Source organism: Pituophis catenifer, unplaced genomic scaffold (assembly GCF_029215685.1).
Source record: "Pituophis catenifer annectens isolate HBS135680 unplaced genomic scaffold, rPitCat1.0.hap2 SCAF_1, whole genome shotgun sequence".
Lineage (NCBI taxonomy): Eukaryota > Metazoa > Chordata > Lepidosauria > Squamata > Colubridae > Pituophis > Pituophis catenifer.
Window position 1 is genome coordinate 312,759,818 of NW_027256881.1, and position 21,648 is coordinate 312,781,465.

Genomic DNA, 21,648 nt, shown 5'->3' on the forward strand with positions numbered 1-21,648 from the left:
ATCCTTCCTGCACACCTTTTAGATGATATAGTTAAGTGTGAAAAAAGTGTGACATGAACAAAAACAGATTCTTGTGTAAAAGGGCTTAGTGTTCCAGTCAGTCCTGATATTCAGAGTAAATGTCTGGACTCCAAGTTCTTTAACTGTATGTCTTTTGTACAAAAACTAGTTGGTGAAGGCAGGGATTCTAGAAAAAGGGGAAAAGAAAAAAGAAAAAAAGATGGAAGTATGGTGGGAGAAAGATTAACTGAGCCAGATGTCTATTCCTGAGCTAGAGCACCTACATTTGGTGCAATTAAAATTTACTATTAGCCATTCTATAATCATTGGAACAGGTTATTCCTTTTCTTTTCTGTAATTTTGATTTCTTTTAAAAGAAGAAAATTGGATTAAATGCAAGTGTTTTGGCTTAAATGATTCATGAATCATAGCCTTGAAATGAGTGGCACAGTCTATTCCTCCCACCTCCCCACCTCCAAGCAAAGGTGTTATTGGGCTAAATGATACCTTTTAGATATAGGTGAGTCATAACATTTCTCTGCTTGCACCAGAACACAAAATGAGATTGAACTGTTAAAAATAATAGCTCTATGTCATGTGGACCTAAATAGAGTATTGCTCAGTGCCGTTCATGCCAAAGTAGTTGTATCATTTTAATGCAACACCATGTCTCAATTTATAATAAGACTTGCCAAACTTTAACTCTTGACAAGCCTTTCTATAATGGGTAAGAACAATAAATTGGTTATTGATTGGTTATTTTCCATTACTGATATGCAGCTTAAAGATATGTGAGAACATATTACATTTTTTGTGCGTTCTTTAGCATATGTTACATGGATTGTATGCTCTTTTATGTTGAAGGTGATGGTTCCTTTTATGATTATGCATAGGTATAACACTATGAGTGCTCTGAGAAGATGATAAAAAGTGGGATAAATGGATAAATACGGAGAGGGAGACTTATCCTCTGTGAATTTGCCCAGTTTCCTGTTGAGGTTGCTGATTATCTCTCTGTCCACTTCCTGTGTATCATATACAATACTATATACACCATAATCATATATATTAAGAGAACAGAGCCCACAATCTCTGTAAACTGAACTTTACTCAAATTCTCCTGAAAGCATTTTAATAAATGCAGGGTTAACACCTCTGGCCTGCAAAAAGCTGAATGATTAGATGGCAGAAAAGAGATACAGAAAACTCATTGTTGCCATTCAGTGATTCTCTGCATTATTGTAGCACAGATACAGTGGTCCTAAATCTCTCCAAAACCTGTTTTTCTTAGAGCTGTGCATTTTGAAGTGCTCTACTGAAATGGTGGGTGGAGAAATGGAGTGGCCAATTTCTCCAGAATTCTCCAATAATGTCTCAGAAGCAGAATTCCCCCTTACTTGTGTCAATAGCACACCACTATGGAAGGAATTCCCTTCTGATGCCCTTCCTCATGCCTGAATGGAAGTATGAGAAACTAGGAAGGCTTGCAGATGACTGAGAGATCATTATAGAATAAAAACCCACTTGACCATCCTTTAACCAAGAATGTATGTAAGGAAACCTCAGCTCTGCTGCTCCTTTTTATTTATTTTTATTTATTTTATTTTTATTTATCAAACTTTTATGCTGTCCATCTTGCCCAATCTTTCCTTTGCTACCCTTATAAGTGTCAGACCTAGAAGCCATCTTTTACATTTGGGCCTTCAGGCCTGTCACATATTCTTCTGTGGAAAAATATTGGGGGTGTTGGGGGTGTTACTTGGAACCCTGACAATAAGTACTCTTCCATCAAACTGAATGAGAACTTGCTAGAAAACAATGTGAGGATTTTTCTCTAGATAGAATTACTTTTTCCAGGATACATTGGTTCTGTTCCTGCCCTATTGCAAAATCTTGTGCATATAACCTTTCCTTAATCAAATGTGCACCATTTTAATATTGATTCCATCTTTTGATATTCTTTGTCCATGTATTGCTGAACTTGCAAATGGGAGATTCTACATGTTCCTCCATTGATGTGAACGCTGGATATATCCATATAGCATTTCAATAGCATTTAGACTTCTATACTGCTTTACAGAGCTTTACAGCTCTTTCTAAGCGGTTTACAGAGTCAGCATATTGCCCCCAACAATCTGGGTCCTCATTTTACTGACCTCGGAAGGATGGAAGGCTGAGTCAACCTTGAGCCTGCTGAGATTTGAACTGCCAAATTGCAGACAGCCGGCAGTCAGCAGAAGTAGCCTGCAGTACTGCATTCTAACCACTGTACCATCGTGGCTCTTATCCATATCTCATGAACAGAGTGCTAATTAAGTAGAAAGTATATACAATTTGTATTTATCTGTTTGTGTATAGCAGCTATTTTCCAGCAAAAGTTAGTGATTGGCTGGTGGGTTTTGGGGGGAAAACCTTCCTTCTTTTGTCTTTTTGTAACATCTCATCTCTTGTAATGTTTTGATGCGCAAAATTAAATGACAATGACAAGAGGAAATCTTGCCATTAAGGTCAGCTCAAGGACGAACAAATGAGAAACTAAAAGATCAGAACCATATAAACCAGAAACATATAGCATTATCCAGTGGTGAAATCCAAATTTTTTTACTACTGGTTCTGTGGGCGTGGCTTGGTGAGCGTGGTGTGGCTTGGTGGGTGTAGCTTGGTGGGCATGACAGGGGAAGGATACTGCATTCCCTCCCTATTCCTGGGGGAAGAATATTGCAAAATCTCATTCCCACCCCACTCTGGGGCTAGCCAGAGGTGGTATTTGCAGGTTCTCTGAACTACTCAAAATTTCCACTACCGGTTCTCCAGAACCTGTCAGAACCTGCTGGATTTCATCCCTGGCATTATCCCAATTCCTTCTCTCTAAATTAAATTAAAGTAAATATATGGGGAGGAAACCTTACTGTACATCTTAGATTTGTGTTACATGGAAAGCAGTGTTCCCTAATAAGCACTTAAGATTTTGAATACTTCTTTCCTTCCTTCCCCCTCCTCACACCCTCCCTTGTACATATTTCCTAATTTAGAACTGTTTCATCACTAGTTGAAAAGGAGAAGAACATCAATGAGATGAAAAGGAGCACTGTGCTCATGTTTTGAGCATTTCAGAAGGTATCTTGGTAGAGACATCAAAGAATCTGCTTTCATTTCTCATTGAATCTGTCATGTTCCAGAAAAAGAAAGTTAAGACAAAACGAAGCTGTGATGCACATTCTAATTCAAACTGAAGTAAAATAAAAAATAATTCACTGAATCCTCCTGCAAAGGACTATTTATAAACTGCGATTTCACCCAGCACTTTTAACATAAAGTAAAAATTGAACTCGCCTTGATTTCTTTCTCCCAGTGATTGCTTTAGACCTTCCACTGTCCCAATCAAGGATGATGCATATGATTACCCAGAAAGTTTATCTCATCAAATAAACAAGCAAAGTAAATATATTGAGATATAAATTTCCAATATCTCTGATTGCCATCGTTCAAAGTCTGGACTAGGAATGTACAACCATTTTCAAGTCAAGGACCACATTTGGCTTTTGAATTGTATTACTGAAGCTCATATCCCCCAAAAAATGAAGGCAGAGCATATTAAATAAATCTAATAATATAATTATTAATCCCCATACCCCCATTTTTTTACAGAAGAAATTCTATCGATGGCAAATAATGGGAAATGGAATTCAGCAGCAACAATCAAGTCTTTCAAACTCTTCATTCTCAAGACTATACAGATTCAGGTTGTTTAGCCCTTTGCTACACTTAAAGAATCAAGGCATTTTTAAAAATATATAAGCTCTCACTATTAGCTTTTTCAAAAATAAACATAGGGTCTCAGCCCAATGATCTGCTATAATCCCATGTGCTGTGACTAATGTCTAAATTTTCTAGATAAAGGTCACATGTACTGCATTAATACTGCAAGCTTATTGGTAGATGTTGTAGATTTTAACACAAAACAAAAGGAATTGTGCATCTAAAAAATACTGGTTTTTTCCTCTTTTGGAAATTGAATTATTAGAGAGGAGATGGAGTCCTTATATGCTTATCATGCCATCCTATAATTCATTTGAATTGTGTTGTATACTTTATACTAAATGCATTGTTTAGCTTCTCAAAGATTTCCAAAAATATGTGATTTTCACATATTTGCTTCATTAACAAATAAATAGGCTTTTCTCAAATCAGAAAATCCTCTACACAATGTTAGAATCCCAGAAAAAAAAATTTCGTTGTTCAGATGTTTAGTCTTTCAGCTTTCTGATTCTTAAAAATCATATGTGATATTTGTAAATACAGAGAAAGAAAGAGAGAGCGAGAGAGAGCGAGAGAGAGAGAGAGAGAGAGAGAGGGAGGGAGGGAGGGAGGGAGGGAGGGATACAGATATATCACTTCTCTTGTTAATTATCATTTTTTGAGTGCTTGGGGGGGCTGTCATATATAAAATACCTAGCTATTATTTTAAATTCACATAATATGAACCATTGTATTGCTCTTAAAACAAGACATCCAGATGTTTTAAGTATTTAGCATGGCCTCTGTCTAAGGGGAAGTCAAACTTACATATTAAGGGGAGAAAGCATCTGTGTCTAAAAACACATTATTGTATTCTCACTAGCAAATGTTAGTGGTAGGTAACACTTTAGTAAGCATTAGTCCTGTTCTGGGTTACTAATAAGTAATTGATCAAGCCTGGAAAGCCAAGGGAAATCATCAAAACCATAAAAAAGTGAAAGTTAGAGTATTTTGGACATGTGATGCGACACTCAGAAAAATACGGCATACTTCACTTAATCCTCTAGGGAAAGATTGAAGGCAAAGGAGGTCCAGGCAGAAAAAGAACATCATGGCTTCAAAATCTAAGGGACTGGTTTGGAAAAAACTCAACAACACTTTTTCATGTGGCTGTTGATAAAAATAGGATCGTCAACATGATCGCCAATGTCCGATGATGGATATGGCACAAGAAGAAGAATTGATCGGCTTCCGGTTTGGCTTCCGTCGTCACTAGACGGTCTTTTGGGACCGCCACCCCTGCCGCCCGTAAAGAGCCGCCTTTACAGCTGAGAGGCGGCTCGAAAAACTCAGTTTATTTAAGGAAATGTGAGGAGAGCCAGCGAGAACAGGTAGAGCCCTCTGCGAAGTCTCCAGAGATTTTTTTTTACTCTTGGGGAGGAAGCAGGATGAGGCTCCCTATCCAGCTCACTGCTGCTCCGGGCTTCGGGGGAACTCTGCGCTTTGCAGAGCTAGACGATGTGACCAACCTAATCAGCAAAAACTAACAGATTGCTTGAATAAGCAGGATGAAATCCGGATTTGGGACTCTAAATTGCAAGTATTTGTAACAACCCTATGATTGATTTCAAGAATGAAGAAAGAGTGAAAGGGAAAAAAAAGTTTAAAATGGTGGCTGGCTGAGGCTTGAGAAGAAAGCTGAAAGCGAAAGTCTTTCCGTTTGAATGGTTTAGTATGCTACAAAGCATTTGAAGCAATAGCGCTGGCTAGAAGAGAAGAGAAAAATTTCTGTTTTATGCTTCTTCCTTCTTAGAGACTTGATATTGATATTGTGTGGAGAGAAAACTTTTTTTAAAAAAAGAGTCTGTTTGCGTGGCAGGATGGCGTTAAAACTGACAAAGCCAGACAACCAAGCTGTGGGGGGGGCTCCCCCATTTATAAATCACAAGAGCAATTTTTGAGTTTGCAGATGCAGAAGAATGGTTTTAAAGATTTAAAGGAATTTGTTGTGGAGGAGTTGGCAAGACATGATGAGATTATGAACCAGAATCTTGAAAAATTTAGACAGGAAATTAAAGAGTTGGTTCAACAAAAGTATGATAACCTGAAGCGCTATATTGTAACAGCTTTGAAAAGCTTTTCAGAAGTAATTCTAAAGATGGATAAAGATATCAATTTAGAAATAGAGTCTAAAATGAAGGAAGCTGATTATAAGATTCATAATCTGGATAACAAAATACAAAGAATTGAAAATGATTTGACAATGATTCAAGAAAATAGCTCAGAAGTAGAGTCTAAAATGAAGGCTGATCACAAGACTTACAATGTAGATAATATAAAGCAAAGGATTGAAAATGAAGTTACAATGATGCAATTCAGATCCATGGAATTTGTGATTAGAATGAGGGGAATACAGGAAAATAACAGAGAGGACTTGAGAAAGATGTCTGCTGAAGTTCTGGCTGTGATTTTAAAGGTTAGTTTTGAAGAGGTATTCTGTAAGATTGATAAAGTCTACAGAATAAATTCTTGGGTGGCAAAGCAAAGACAATTGCCTAGAGATGTGGTGATTTATTTTACTGATAAAAGAATAAGAAATGATATTGTGCAAAACTCCACTCTAGAAATGAATGGAATGAAGATCTGAATATATAAAGAGCTGCCGTCCAAGATGTTAAAAGATAGAAAGGACTTTGGATTTTGGGTGACTGAGCTAAAGAAACAAAACATCCCATTTAGGTGGGATGCTCCAGTTGGTATAATATTGAGATATCAAGGAGAAAGATATCAATTAAACACTGTTGAAAAAGCAGAAGAATTTTACTATAAGGTTTTTAAAATGGGCCCAACATCTCCACGTATGTTATCAGTGTTAGGAATACAGGAGGGGGATAAAGAAAAGCAAAATGAACAAGAGACTGAAACTCAGGCTAAGCAGATGGAGATGGAGGTAATGGAAAAACAACAAGTTATAGAGGGCTTTTTGGATGAGCCGCTTTTGGATTCTCCTTCAGAGGCTATAGCTGGATCACTTATAAATATAAGAGAGGCGGCTTTGGATCTCGATTTGATGTCTTATCAAGTTAAAGACCAGCATGTAATTCAATCAGCTGATATACAAGTTCTAGAAAGGCAACCAGGGCGGAGATCTAAACCACAACAAGTTAAGAAAAGAAGAAGCAGGTTCTACAAAACTAAAAAATTTTAAACTAAACAATTCTTTTTTAGCCAACAGATTAATGCCAGTTATTTAAGAGATGATTAAATATAATAAGCGGGACTTATAGAAGGCTGATACATGAAAATATAACTGAGGCAAATTATAGACTTATACTATTTTGAGAAGAATAACAGATCTCTGCAGTGCTGGTGTTTTTGGGATGTGGAAGATGGCCTGTGATTGAGCGGACTGGAACTTTCTATTTTGGACTCTCTGAAAAATGGATTATGTATATGTTGAGCTATAAGGCAAGAGAACTATGGAATTGGGGCATGCAGACAATCTGGCTGTTACCCTAACGTGGTTGTTGGAATTAATAATCTAGACAAAAGACATTACAGAAGATACCATATGGAATATAAATATAAAGTCACTCGGGTTTTTTTTTTATATATACAGAAATACTTATTAATGATGGGGGCAGATGGTAATTGAAGATACTGAATACACTGTTGGAAGTAGGATTTGATGTTACCCTAACATGGTTGATGGAATTAACAATCTAGTTGAAAGACATTACAGAAAATACTATATGGAATACAAATTTAAAGTCATTTGAGGGTTTTATGGAAATATCTTTTAGTGATATGGGCAGAAGAATAAAGATATTAAATATATTATGTATGGTAGACCTGTAGGAAAGTGGGTGATATAAAATTGATATGGTACAAGGGGATAGGTTAGGTTACTGATTGCTTAATTTAGGAAAAGGGATGTTATGTTTAGATATTAATATATTTAAAAGAAATATAAGTATCCAGATGGAGGAAATGGGTAGATTATGAGTAGAATAAATGCCAAATTAGGATCTATTATATAGTTTTTAGCCGAATGCTGTTAAATGTATAGTATACAGGGAATATAATAATAATGTTAGGAAGAAATGTATAGCACATAGGGGGTGGTGTATAAGGGTGGTAAAGTATTATATAATGTGATAGTAATTTGGATTTCATCTTGGAGAAGCCATGGGGGGAGGGGAGGGGGAGGGGGGGTTAGGGAGGGGGGGGAAAGGGGGGGGGAATTTGTATTTGAAAAACTTTTTCAATAAAAAAAAATAAAGATGCCAAAAAAAAAAAAAGAAGAAGAATTGATCAATCAAAAGCTATATAAAATCTGTATTATTTTTGCATCAAAAGGTGGGTACATTGCTAATAAACAGCTGAGTGATAAAAAGACCAACCACAAGCAGCTTCACAAATCATTTGTGTGTTGTGTATTATCTTCTTAAGACATTCTGTACTTCTTTACTTGATAGCCAAACCACCAAGTTATTATGGAAATCTCCTTTTGTGGAAAGATTATCTTTAAAAAGAAAAAGAAAATATTTGAAGAAGAATCTGTCTTTTGAAGATTTAACTTGATCAACTGGAAGGAAAAAAATTAATTAGTTATAGCTCAGTATGGACATCTTTATACTCTCCAAGGCAGTTAATAATCTATTGCTTGATAGGAGTGAGCACCATTACTGAATATTCAGTTTTTAAAAATTCAAATTAACATAAAAATAAGGACTTGCTAACCCTAATTTCCCATCTGAGAGTTTGATGACAGTGCAATAGCCTTCCTGTGGGAAAACCTACTGCAAGCAAGAACCCTATAGTGAAGGTATAATTATGTTATGCTTAGGCATAAATTGAATAGTGCTAAGACAGGCATAATTATAATGTGCATTAACTTAATGTCTTTGAAAAATCAAAAGTAAGCGATGTAGGAACTTGCCTAGCAGAAAGCTTTTGTAACTAGTAGGCCCATGTGTTCCTGTTGGTACAATAGACCTACACTTTTCTTTCTCCAGTGTCAAATTTTAAAATGAAGTAGGAAATGGCAATTCAAATGGCATTATTAAGTTTGCAAATTTAAAAAAACTGGATAATTGAAGTTTATTAAATTTAAAGTAATTTTCAGATTTCAAGTTACAGGGTAATCCTTGCCTGGCAACCAATAGCATAACAACCATTTGAAATTATGGCAGATCTCTCCAGAGCTACTTACAATCCCGTTTTGAAGTTCCAATGGCTGCAGCCCAACCCCTCCCCCAACCCCAGTTGTCACGTGATTACATTTTGATGCTTGGCAACTGACCTGCATTTAGGTCCATTTGCAGGGTCTTGCAGTTACACGACTGCAATGTATGAAATTATTTTGCCAGAAAACGGTATTTACTTCTGCTTTCTGGCAAAAAGAAAAATGTTTGCTTAGTGACCACTGTAAAAAAGATCATAAAATTGGGCATAGTCATGTGGTGACCTGCTTAATAACATGCATGATTTATTATCAGAATTCTCAGCTTAATTTGGGTTGTTAAGTCCAGGACTTACAACCTGTATGTTACTTCCCTATATGAATTTGTTGTTGTTAGTTGTGAAGTCGTGTCCAACCCATCGCGACCCCATAGACAATATTCCTCCAGGCCTTCCTGTCCTCTACCATCCTCTGGAGTCCATTTAAGCTCACGCCTACTGCTTCAGTAACTCCATCCAGCCACCTCCTTTTCTGTCGTCCCCTTCTTCTTTTGCCCTCAATCTTTCCCAGCATTAGGCTCTTCTCCAATGAGTCCTTCCTTCTCACTAGGTGGCCAAAATATTTGAGTTTCATCTTCAGGACCTGGCCTTCTAAAGAGCAGTCAGGGTTGATCTCCTCTAGGACTGACTGATTTGATCGTCTTGCAGTCCAAGGGACTCACAGGAGTCTTCTCCAGCACTACAGTTCAAAGGCCTCAATTCTTTGGCGCTCAGCTTTTCTTATGGTCCAGCTTTCACAGCCATACATTGCAACTGGGAAAACCATAGCCTTGACCATACGCACTTTTGTTGAATACTTAAATGCTATAGAATAGATCAAGAACATTAAAATAAAATTGCCTGCATGCATGTATTTGAGTCTTTCTGTCATTCATGAATATAGTGTGAAAGAAGCCAAGTTCATGTTGTTTTCCTTTAGGCAGATATGTTCTAATTTATGTCTTCCATAAAATGATACCCTAGTAACAGCATCTTGAACAGTGTATGCATTATATGATTATAAATACTACACCATCCTAGAGAAGTCTACCTATATAGTAACTAAGAGTCATTATCAACTTGATGGCACATAATCAATCAATCAATCAATCAATCAATCAATCAATGACATTATAAAAGCAATATACCAAAGAACAATGCTGCTGTTAATCCTTGAAGAACTTTAGTACTTACTTTTCACCACTTGCAACCTGTATTTGTAACCTGTATTTGTAACCTGTATTTCCACATCCTGACCTGAAGATTCCTAGAATTTGCTGAGAAATATTGATAACACATTGGCTTTTTTACTTTTATGCTAGCCTCTCTCTCTCTCCTCTTTTTCCTCCCCTAAGTCTCATTTCCACTTCCAATGTTTGCTCCATCCTTCATAATGTTTTCTAAAAAAATCTACAATATTTTATAGTGGTTATAGCTCAGAACTGTTGACTACTCCCCCATAGATCAGTTTAACAGCTGCTCTGCCGTCCTTTTGATATTATGTGCCAATAGCCTCGTTTCACTTCAATTTCAACAGACCCCATTTTTCTTTTCCCGAAAATTTCTCTAGTGTCTAACAAATATCCTGTACCTAATATCGCTGTCTGTCTTCATTGAACTTCCTATACTCAGAGAAAGTTAAACTTTATTCTGCTTCCTAGCAATTAAATGTTGGCTTCCACGATTAGCTGATTAGGTTTCCTAATGTTGCTGGCCCATAACCTCTTACTCTTCACTATTTATCTAGATGAAACAGGATATCTAGAATTAGATCTAGAATCAGTTTATCTACAGTAGATGGAACAGCATATCTAGATAAATAGAATTTACCTAAATGGAACAGGACATCACATCAGTCAAGCAAGTCACATGTAATTTATACCCACATAGATCTCTAAATCATCCACAACCAAAATCCTTCCATCTTCCAGCCCTTCATCCACTTTTGATACAATGAAATGTGTTTACCACTAAAGGATTGGGTGACTTCTAAAGGACTATCTCCATTATCCTCAAAGTGATGTCTTCTTTCTCCAAGGCCCCTTCTAGTAAGCTATCATCCTGGAAGTAAGATAAAGCTATCTCATGCTAGACAGTCTCATCTATGTATTTCTCTGACTCTCTAAGCATCTCTAGCTCATTCCCCCCTCACCCCAAATTTCAATGGAATAGTTTGGTACTTGACAGCCAGGAGTATATTGCACCAAACACAGCTTGTGGGCATTTAATACATTTAATATTTGGTGCAGTAAACTGGAAACCACCCTATCCCTTTCTAGCCTTCTAGTTTCATAGCAGTTAAATAACTTGGGTTCCCCCCACCCCTTAGGTTTGTCAGATCTAAAACTATATGTGAAGGATTATATTTTTACAGAATTTAGAACCATGGCTTTCTCCTTCAGTTATTAATTTGCCTGGATACTTAGATCCTAGAAGGTCTGTGTTCTGTTCCTGTATTCAAGTCGATAGCAAAATTCCCCTGTTTACTCAGTGAAACTGCAAAATCCTAAATGCCTCTCTTTCCAAAAAGTGCAGGCTGGAATTGAGATTTGGACAGAGGAATGCAACTCTACCATTAGCTAAATCACCTTATCAGTGAATCTGCTTCCATTATAAGTCTTTCATTCAGGCATATACTCAGTGGTGGGATTCAAATAATTTAACAACCGGTTCTCTGCCCTAATGACTGGCTGGGTTGGTGTGGCCATGGTGGGTGTGGCCAGGGGGTGTGACAGGCAGCACTTGGCCTCCTGCATCCCCCGGGAGCAAAATTGGGCCATGAGGAGCTGCCCCCCCATGCCCCATTTTGGGCCTAGTAGGCCTCCCTGCGGCCTCCTGGGAGAAAAAACGGGTCACAGGGGGGTTTGCTCCTGGAAGGGGCGGGGCAGGGCGAGCCAGCAATTTAACTACTGGTTTGCCCGAACCGACCAGAACTGGCTGAATCCCACCACTGCATACACTCCAGTGACCAATAGATTGGAATATTTGTAGCCCAGGGTTGAATGCAGAGTCCTTGGTGCTCTCTGAGGTTGTTTGTTTGCTTGCAGATGTTTCATTACCAGACCAGGTAACATCTTTAGTGCTAGAAGGGAGTAGAGTTTGTTTACATACAGTAGTTTATCCTGTCAGTATTGTTGGGATGGGGGTGTTTCCTCCTTGGTAGGTCCTTGATTGAATGTTTTCAATGAACTTGACAGTATCTTTATCCCATTTTAAGGGAAAATGAAGAAAAAATAGGGCATTGCCACACACAACATTTCCCAGCTCTTCAGAAGATAATGCACAAATCTGTTAAGGAGCAAAAATCTCCCTCTTGTTGCCTAAGCTGCTGCAAGTGTTGCAGTAACAAAATTTTCCTCTTTCCTCACTTCACACAAAAGAACAATAGATTGCATGTGCAACCTCCACCATGGCCTTTCCTCCGATTGTGCGTATTTGTCTTGTTAAATGCAAATAGGTCTCAGTAGTTCCTATGTGAAAAGATCTAAAGCTCCCAGGAGGCGTAGTGAGACAGAGCTCCTGCAAATGTGAAACAGACTGACCACATGCAGTCTCCAAAACTATAGAATTTCAAGTAAAAAATACCGTATTTTTTTGGCTATAAAACACTCCGGATTATACAACCTAGCTTTTGGAGAGGAAAACAAGAAAAAAAAATCTGATTTAGCATGAGCAGCTGATTGGCAGTTGGATCTGCCTCCCGGAATACCACCTATCAGCTGTTCCAGGCTGTGGGAATCACCGTCGCTGCCATCACCGCCCATCACTGCCACCGCACACCCCATTTTCGGCCTCTGCATGTCCCATTTTCTGCCCCCATGCCCCCCATTTTCAGCTTCAGCATGCCCCATTTTTGGCCTATTCCAGGAGGTGGTGGCAGCAATCCCCGCAGCTTGGAACAGCTGATAGGCAATATTCCAGGAGGCAGATCCAACTGCCAATCAGCTGCTCATGCTAAATCAGGCTTTGTTGAAGCTGATCCAGCTGTTTGCTGTTTGCTGCAAGGAGGCAAATTGCTAGGAGGCTGAGGCCAAAGGGTGGGGGCCGGTGGGTGGGTGGGGCTTCGGCAACATTCATTCTATAAGATGCACAGACATTTCTACCCACTTTGGGTGGGGGGTGTCTTATATACCGAAAAATACAATAAATAAAAAGAAGGGTTTTACTATGGCTTTGAGGACATGGCAGCTGAGGCAGCACTAAATCAGCTCAGCTTATAGGTACTAGCAACAGGATAGAATGGTGGAGGTCTGAAACTACTTTAAAACTGGATAGCATTCTTGTGGAAAAGTATCCTTAATCGTTGTTTCAGTCAAACACAGTAACTTGTTCAAGGGCTGTATCTGAAAAGCCTTTGCCCAGGATTATTTCTCCTCTGACGACTGCCTGTATTCATGTCAGAAATACTTACAAAGCTAACCTGAAGGGTACTTCTGGGTTTAAAGGATTTGCCGGTGACAACACCATTGCCCAGGGACATTCGATTACCAAAAGTCATCCCTCCACATCAGAAATGTAGGATGAGGCTGCTAGATGAGAAAGCAAGTGCAGAAAAATCAACAACTCTCCACTTCAGAAACAATTAAATCCCAATTCCTGGGAAAATAACCTTTTTTTTCAGGGTGTTCACTTGCTTGAAGCTCAGTTCAGCAGTCATTATGAGTTCATGGATTCAGCCAGTAAAGGGTAAATTATCCAAAATTTGAATAAAAGTGCTTTTTCTTTGGGTAACAACCTATTACTTGATCACAACAGGTACATTTAATAAGACATTTCTTTAAAAAATTCTAACTAAAAAAAATTATTCTTGACCCTATCTGTCTTCCATCCAACCTCCCATCTTCTTTTTTAGGAAAGATTGTAGGGTGGGTGGCTTCAGAGGGCCCACAATGCCTGGAGATTGTGGAGATCTGGGAGACAACAGACTTCGGCTGAACCCTGGTAAAACCAAGTGTTTTGGGGTTCATGGAGCTTCCAGCTCCAGGATTTTAACATCTTTTGTTCTGGATGAACAAAATGGCACTTCTCCAGACAGACCTAGTGTAAAATTTGGCAGTTCTGCTGGACTTGCGACTCATGCATGACCAGCAGGAAGCAGTAATGGCTAGGAGAGACTTTGCACAACTTCATGTTGTGCATCAGTTGCACCCTTTCCTGGATTGGGGATACCTGCGTTCAGTCACTCAAGCCCTTGTTACCTCATTTGGACTACTGCCATGCCTCTACATGGGGCTACACTTGAAGCATATCTGAAAGCTTCAGCTGGTGCAGAACCCAGTTGCATAGGCAGTTTTGGGGGGGGGCATAGGATCAGTGGTAAAATTCAGCCGGTTCTACCCAACTCGGGCGAACCAGTAGCTGGCGGCGGGAGGCTCCGCCCACCTGCCTGGACATCATCAGGTCCCATTTTTCACCCTCTGCACATGTGCAGAAGGCTCTGTGCATGTGTGGAGGACGCATGTGTGCTCACATTTGCGAACCGGTAGCGAAGGTACCAGGAATTTCATCCCTGCCTAGCATGGCCTATCTTACATCACTGTTCCACAAGTACTGGCTCCAATTTGCTTCCAAGTCCAATTCAAGGTGTTGGTTATCACCTTTAAAACCCTCCATGACATGGGTCCAGGCTATCTGTGTAACTAGTTCACCCAGTGGGATTAGTCTGCACCACCGATCTGGCAGAAGGGGATATGCTGCCAAGGAACATCAGCCAAGGAATTCCAGGTGAGATCCAGAAAAAGAGCCTTTTCTGCCATAGTTCCAGCCCAGGGGTGAAATGTTCCCGGTTCGGACTGGATTGTCCGATCCGGTAGCGATGACGGCTGGTGGTTCAGAGAACCAGTAACAAAAATCCCTGCCCACCCCCCCCCATGCCCAGCTGAGCAGCGCGATCATCAAAGGCTTTTTTTTTTTTTACTTTTAAAAGCATTTTTTCTTCGGCCAAAAAAATGCTTTTAAAAGTTAAAAAAAAAAAGCCTCTGATGATCACGCAGCTCAGCTGGGATCGTCAGAGTCTTTGAAAAGCATTTTTTCTACCACCTCTTCGGCCGATGCTTAAAATGCTTTTAAAAGTAAAAAAAAAAAAAGTTGGCCACGCCCACCCACATTACCCCCCACTAAGCCACGCCCACAAAACCAGTAGTAACAAATTTTACATTTCACCACTGCTCCAGCCCTATGAAACATCTTGCTCCTTGAGGTCAGACCGGTCCTACTCTTTCAGCCTTCTGAAAAGCCTTAACCACATGGCTAGTCTGGGGTCTCAATGGGGTGTGTGGCACTTTGGAGGTAGCTAATGGAGTGGATAACATCCCATCTCCTCCATGTGAGCACTTTGCTCCATTCTTCTCCATCCTGGTTAGCTTTATTTTAATTGAATTTGAAATTTAACGTTCCAGTTTATTGTTTTAACGTTTTATAGGGCATTTTATTCACTGTTTGTAAGCTGCCTAGAGTCACCTTTGCTGAGATGGGCAGCATCCAAGCTTGATAATAAATGAATGAATGAATAGCTTTCTGATCAGCCATAAGAAGGACTCTCTGATAAGAAGTTTTGGGTGCTGAAGGCAAAAGTTTGGGAAGCACTGGGTTAAGACGAGAGAAAGAGTGCTAGCAGAATAACACCATCTCTACCCAGAGGGGAGATGAAATGTAAATTAGCAGATCTCTCATCTTCAGAGCAGCAGCAGCAGCAGAAGCACTGACTTAAGCAGCTAATTCATTATCGCTTATTTTGGCATGCAAATAGACCCTTCGTTCCCTATGCATAAACCACAGAGTTCTTCACAAGGGAAAGATGCCTAGGAATGAAAAATAACTGGAGGGAATTGTTGAATGGTGGTAAGGGAAGATTTTTCTTTCATTCCCCATCATTTTAAAAGGAGCTAGAATTTTCTTAATTTGGGTTTCCCCAGACAGGCATTTCTTCCTCAACCATCTGCTTCTTTTGCTGAAGAAAATGCACCTGCAGCCTCAGGAAATCTCCTTCTCCAAGGAAGATATATAGAATTTTAAAATCATAAATCCTAAAATGACCACAAATATCCTGTAGTCTTAAGCACATCTGACTCAGGAAATGTGTTGCTATTGCATTCCTTGATTGATCATCATTCATCTGCCATCTGAAAAAATAATTTGAAAAAAGAATCTAATACTTTTCTGGGCAGATTGCTCTATGTAATAGAGGACCAAATCCATTGGAGGACCTTTGGGAGGACCAAATCCATCCTGGTGTGCTAGGGCTGTAGTCCAAAGCATGGAGTCAAAACAACAATTAATATAAATCAAGCTATAAATAATTAATTTATCCCTGTTTTGCAATTTGATAGAAAATTTTGAAGCACATCTTGGAACAATATCCAAGCATTTCAAGACCTGATGTAACCTTGGAGCCTTACTCTAGCAATAGCAATAGCAATAGCAATAGCAATAGCAATAGCAATAGCAATAGCAATAGCAATAGCAGTAGCAATAGCAATAACACTTAGACTTACATACTACTTCATGGTGCTTTCCAGCCCTCTCTAAGTGGTTTACGGAATCAGCATATTGCCCTCAACAATCTGGGTCCTCATTTTACCAAACCTGGGAAGGATGGAAGGATGAGTCAACCTTGAACAGATCAGGATTGAACTCTTAAAACACAGATATATAAACTATACCACAGATGTACCATTAGAAACTCTTTCCCACTATCCAACTGCCAGGAGTTAGGCAGAAAGCTGACAGCCCAGATTCGAGTCCCAAGCGCCACACGATGGGATGAGTTCCCATTCCTTTCCCAAGCTCCTGCTAATCTAGCAGTTTGAAAGCATGCAAATGCGAGTAGAGAAATAGGTACACTTCAGTGGGAAGGTAACAGCATTCCATGAGCCTCAGCCAGTGGTGGTATTCAGCTGGTTCTATCCGGTTAGGGCAAACTGGTAGCGGCGGCTGCGGGAGGCTCTGCCCACCCGCCCGGATATCATCATTGTCACATTTGCAAACCGGTAGCAAAGGTAAGTGAATACCAGCCCTGGCCTCAGCGTTTAGTCATGCTGGCCACATGACGACAAAAATGTATTTTGTATAATGCTAGCTCGCTCAGCTAGGAAACAAAGATGAGCACCACCCCTCTAGAGGTAGACATAAGTGGACAGGGGAAACCTTTACCTTTATCTTACTTTGAGCTCTTGGATGAAAGTAGAAATAAAAGTGTAATGCTAAATGAGAATATATAAATAAATACTTCAGGGTATTTTTAATGGGCAAAGGATTCAGGGAAGAAGATGTGGGGGAGGGGGAGAGTTTAGTACCACTTTAGTACCTTTAGTACATGGGTGGACTTGATTAAATCTGTGACTCCCAGAACTGCACTTTACTGTTCAAAATAAAAGAACAGTGACAGATCTGAACATGCAGCTCCTTTTGCCGTTTCTTTATATGCTCTGAGCAGTCTATTGTTCTGGGGGCTTTTTTTTTGTCAGCAAGAAGGAAATGGTTTTAGGTTGCAAAGGAAAGACTTGGGTTAAACACCAGGAAGGCATTTTATAACAAGAACAATGGTGAGGAAATGAAGTCAGGCCACTGGAAAGAATCTTGAGGTTGGAGAAGGAAGGTGAAATATGATTTTATCTACTTATGGGGAGGAAAAGAGGGAGGAATCCAGAGGGGAACGTCCTCAAATGACAGAAAACATAATCTTCACAGGCAGTACAATTTTCTATTGTGTTCCTACAAGCAGAAATTTGTAAATTTAAGATCTGAAAGGAGACATTTTTTTACCTGGAGTATATCTCACACAAAGACGTTGTCGTATTAACTCTGATTTCTTTGAGCAGTGTTTTGCTTTAATAATTTTTTACACATGTTCCTGGAGCGGATAAGGATCATGACCTAACACATCAGGAGGCACCAGGCTAGGTAAGGCGCCAGCGTAAAATAAACAAACAAAGCAATATAATTAATCTCTCTTTCTTTCTTCTCCTTTAGCATTGCTGCAAAGTTGACAGCAGAGAATGTGCTACACAGCTTCTATTTTAAAATACTCAAAACTATTATTATTTTCTGCTATTATACTGTGATCCAGAGAAACCCAAATCAGTTTGTTAGGCTCTTACATCTTGACAGATCTTGCCAATCACATATTTATTTAAACTTTCATAAAACTTTGTGCCTTAATGCTTTTCTTTGCCAATTGGCAAAGTGATCACAAACCAGAACATTAACAGATTAACAGAGTTGGAAGGGACCTTATAGGTCATCTAGTCCAACCCCCTGCTCAAGCAGGAGACCCTATACCATTTCTGACAAATGGCAGTCCAAACTTTTATTGAAAGTGTCAAGTGATGAAGCTCCGACAACTTCCGAAGGCAAGCTGTTCCATTGGTTGATTGTTCTCACTGTCAGAAAGTTCCTCCTCATTTCTTGGTTGAATCTCTCCTTGGTCAGTTTCCATCCATTATTCCTTGTCTGGCCTTCAGGTGCTTTGGAAAACAGCTTGACGCCCTCCTCTAACCAGGTTAGAAACCAGGAGACTATGAATTCTAGTCTCACTTTAGACATGAAACCCAGCTGGGTGTCTTTGGGCCAGTTGTCACAATCAATAGATGAACACTCTGTTGTGCAGAGTAAAGAAATTGAGTGTAGAGAAAACAAAAAATCTAAAATAATATCAACCTTAAAGAGCTTTGATAACCAAAATTGAACGAGGGGATCAAACTCAATGGGTTCAAATCCATGTTCATGTCAGAAAGCCTATCACAACCTCTCTTCAGTTTTTAATAAAGGAAAGTGATGCATATCATACTACATTTTGCTGCCCTTTCAACATGCCTTTTCTGAGCACCCAGAATACGTTTGGTCTCTGCTGCCATCTATACAACTTTTGCTTAACGCATTGTAAGCCGCCCTGAGTCTCCGGAGAAGGGCGGCATATAAATCAAATTAAAAAAAACCCCACAAACTTTAATACACATTATAAGGCCATTTGGAAGTGGCTCCTTCAGCTGAAATTCCAGTTCTATTCAATCTCATTTGTTGATCATGTAAAAAGCCTCCTCCAAATGGCACAATATTGCAGTTATTCTTTTTTGTTGTTGTTGCATTTTTCAACATATCATCAATTGAGCGGACATTTTTATGGTTCCTTATAGCCACGCGTTGACTTTTTGATCACCTTAAGGGTGATCAAAAGAGTTGGAGTTTGAGGCAGTGATGGAATTCAAATTTTTTTACTACCAGTCCTGTTGGCGTGGCTTGGTGGGCGTGGCAGGGGAAGGATACTGCAAAATCCCCATTCCCACCCCACTCCTGGGGGAAGGATATTGCAAAATCCCCATTCCCTCCCCACTCCTGGGGGAAGGATATTGCAAAATCTCCATTCCCACCCCACTCTGGGGCCAGCCAGAGGTGGTATTTGCCGGTTCTCCGAACTGCTCAAAATTTCCGCTACGGGTTCTCCAGAACCTGTCAGAACCTGCTGAATAGCACCCCTGGTTTGAGGTATCTCCGAGCTTCCATCTAGTGGTTGTTTGGATTTGTGTCGAGGCAGACAACCAGTAAGTGTTAAAGACCTGGGCAGGAACTGTAAATTACCCTAACATGCAAAGGAGCCAGGGAAACTTTGGGAGCAGCAACCAGATAAGGGAATTCCATATCATATAAACCGTTTTTTAAAAAAGGCAAATCATTTCAGTTACATGCATGAAGCAGAGACTGGTCAATTTCAGAGTTTCACTTTGTTATGAATTATTTAAAAAGGAGAAATTAAATGACTGCAAATGCTGGGTTTTTGGTTCACCTTGCAGTCAAATCAGCACTGAAGTACAGGTGCTGGTTCCAAAGACTGGGTGGAAGGAGCAATTCTGCAGCACATCTGCCATACAAGACCAACCAATTTGCTGCCTCTGACCACATCAAACCTCCCCCCCCATTGGATGTCAGAGCAGAAAGTCTTTGCCTGGAATAAGAGGAAAAGCACCACATCTGCAATAATCCACCTAAAGGCCTAGCCTAAATGGTTTTTAATGGGATTTTTAAATTTTATAGACTTGGGGTCTTAAATTGGGAGGCCGATTGATTTAATCTCTTTTAATTATCTTAACTTTTGTATTGTATGTATTTTAATTTTGGCTGTTCACCGCCCTGAGTCCCTTTGGGAGAAGGGCGGTATACAAATTAAATTAAAATAAATAAATAAATAAATAAAAAGGTATCTTCAAGCTACTGCAGCAAGTCCATAAGAGCCGTAAAAGGTTAGCCTCTTTTTTCTGTAGCACGCAAGGTAGGTGGGATCATCAGTCAAATAAATCTTGGTCAAATATCATTGACTTGATTTGATTCAACCATTTTACAGACAAGTGGACTCTTTTTTTTACACAACACTTTGGAAACTTTGGAATTTGAGGTGTAGTGAGCCTGATTGGTTGGTTGGTTGGTTTCAAAAAAGGATTGGATCAATACATGAAAGTCATGATGATCAATGGCTTGATACCTCTGAAGGCCATCTTCTGTAAGACTAGGGCAGTGGTGAAATCTAAAATTTGTTACTACCGGTTCTGTGGGTGAGGCTTGGTGGGGGGGGGGGGTAATGTGACTTGGTGGGCGTGGCCAATTTTTTTTTAACTTTTAAAACCATTTTTTCTACAACATCTTTGGTGAAGAGGTTGTAAAAAAATGCTTTCAAAAGGCTCTGATGGCAGAGGCTTTTTTTCTTTTAAATACCTTTGACGATCCAAGCTGAGTTGCCTGATCAGCAGAGGCATTTTTTCTTTTAAAAGCCTCTGACGATCCAAGCTGAAGAGGTTGTAGAAAAAATGCTTTTAAAAGCCTTTGACGAACCCAGCTGAGCCGCGCGATCATCAGAGGCTTTTTTTTTAACTTTTAAAAGCATTTTTTCGGCCAAAGAGGTTGTAGAAAAAATGCTTTTAAAAGTAAAAAAAAAAAAAAAGCCTCTGATGATTGTATGGCTCAGCTGGGCATGGGGGGGGGGCAGGGATTTTTGCTACTGGTTCTCCGAACCACCCACCTCCATCGCTACCGGATCAGGTGATCCGGTCCGAACTGGGAGCATTTCACCCCTGGACTAGGGGCATCCTTGTGTAGTTGGTTGCCCACTGTAAGAACAGGCTGCCAGACTAGATTGGCCAAGGCTCTGAACCATCAGGGTAAGCAGTGGTGAAATCCGGTTGGTTCTATCCGGCTCACACGAACCGGTAGTGCCAGTCACGGGAGGCTCTGCCAACCCACCAGGACTTCATTACATCCCATATTTTACCCTCTGCGTATGCGCAGAAGGCTCTGCAAATGTGCAGAAGAGGCGCATGAGAGCATAGCGTGCGCAAATGCTCACACTCCCGAACCGGTAGCGAAGGTCAGTGCATTTCACTACTGATTGGGCAACACTAATGTTTTTATGTTCTAACTAGTAGTTTAAGTAAGCACTTAAACATTTGGGCAACAAAGATGATTCCTTCCTTTCTTGTTCCTATCCCTGAACAAGTCTAATTACATTTTAGTTTTGAATTTTTTTAAATAATTCACTTTTTTAGAATTAATTTACTAACCAATTGAGAACTTAAACATCATAAATTTATAAGTTTAAGTCTGCCACTAGTTTCCACCTGAATAGAAATTAGGGAATGATGCTTCTTAAGCAAAAGACTGCTTGATAAAACTGATTTTATAAGGCTGTATAAGAAACTGCAG